The 1326-nt window shown below is 40.6% G+C and overlaps 1 pseudogene; it reads right to left on the reverse strand.

Moving 5' to 3' along the window:
* Positions 1-550: 550 nt before the first annotated feature.
* On the reverse strand, positions 551-707 carry LOC128979877 (U2 spliceosomal RNA; annotated as a pseudogene).
* Positions 708-1326: the final 619 nt, after the last annotated feature.

Genomic DNA, 1326 nt, shown 5'->3' on the forward strand with positions numbered 1-1326 from the left:
CAGAACTGAAATCTCACCCTTCAATTTCATTGTTATTTATCCATTAGCTCCTACAGTCTTTGCATTAGACCCTAGGAGATGGGACAAAAGCTCCCTGAATTCACCTGGCCATGCACGTGGCTTAAGTTGTCTCCTACTGAGATTGCACCAGTGGCAAACATAGTTTACTTTATATATCATGTATAAAAGTAATATTGGAGAGAATTTATTATATAGAACAATGAGATAGAGCCTATAAAGCCTGACTTTTAAAGAGCTGAAAAAAGCTAAGTGATTTCCATGATCAGTCAGAATTAACCAATGAAGCTCAGTTCTGAATATAAAGTACTCATCATTTGCCCTGCCTGCATTACTCGAAGTCCATTTACAATGGACATGCTTAGAAATCTTTATTTACAAAGCAAACTGAAAAGAAAAAGCAAAAAATGAAAGCTGAGAAAAATTAGAATCTGATCACAGAAAGGAAAAAAATCCCAGCTAATGAAACTATAATTCAGACCAGAAACAATTCCTCAGTAAAGACACAGAACAGCACACAGCCATTAAAATCATAGGATCAGAAAGGATTGGAAGGGACCACAAGGATCATCTAGTTCCAACCCCCATTTAAAAAAAAAAAAATATTCCTCTGATCGAGGACATGTCAGATATTAAACTGATAAGAACAGATACTACACTTGATCTTAGCCAAAAGGCCAAGAAGCAATTAGAAGACTGCTGATTTACAGTGGAAGCATGCTACAACATGTGTGTGGATTACACACACACACAGATGGAAATCACAATAACTTGAAAAGAGCATCTCATAACTACCAGGGTTCTTTTTAGGGCCTCTTTGGTGAGTTGACCATGGGCCAGGTACCCACCCAGTTGCTCTATCACTCCCACCCCTCAACAAGACATGGGGAGGAAATACAATAGAAAAGCTTGAGGGTGGAGAAAATGCCAGGTGGATCACTTATTCATTACTGCCAAGGCCAAAACAGGCTTGACTTGAGGGATTCAATTTAATGTATTGCCAATTAATAACAGTGTAGGATAGTCAGAAATAAGAACCAAACTAAAAGAATATTTCTGCCATTTCTTCTTTCTTCCCAGGCTCAGTTTTACACACAGCACTTCTACCTCTTCCCCCAGCAGCAGTGCTGGGGGATGGGCAGCAGGGACTACAGTCTGGTCATACCATTTTGCTCTGCCACTTCCTACTCCTCATGCTCTTCCCCTGCACAAGTGAGAAGGGAAGGAGGGCTCCAGTGCAAAGGAGACTTGGGTTACACAGGCTGCAGCTCTTCACAGACTGTTCCATAATGGTAAGACCCTCAGGAA

Source organism: Indicator indicator, chromosome Z, assembly GCF_027791375.1.
Source record: "Indicator indicator isolate 239-I01 chromosome Z, UM_Iind_1.1, whole genome shotgun sequence".
Lineage (NCBI taxonomy): Eukaryota > Metazoa > Chordata > Aves > Piciformes > Indicatoridae > Indicator > Indicator indicator.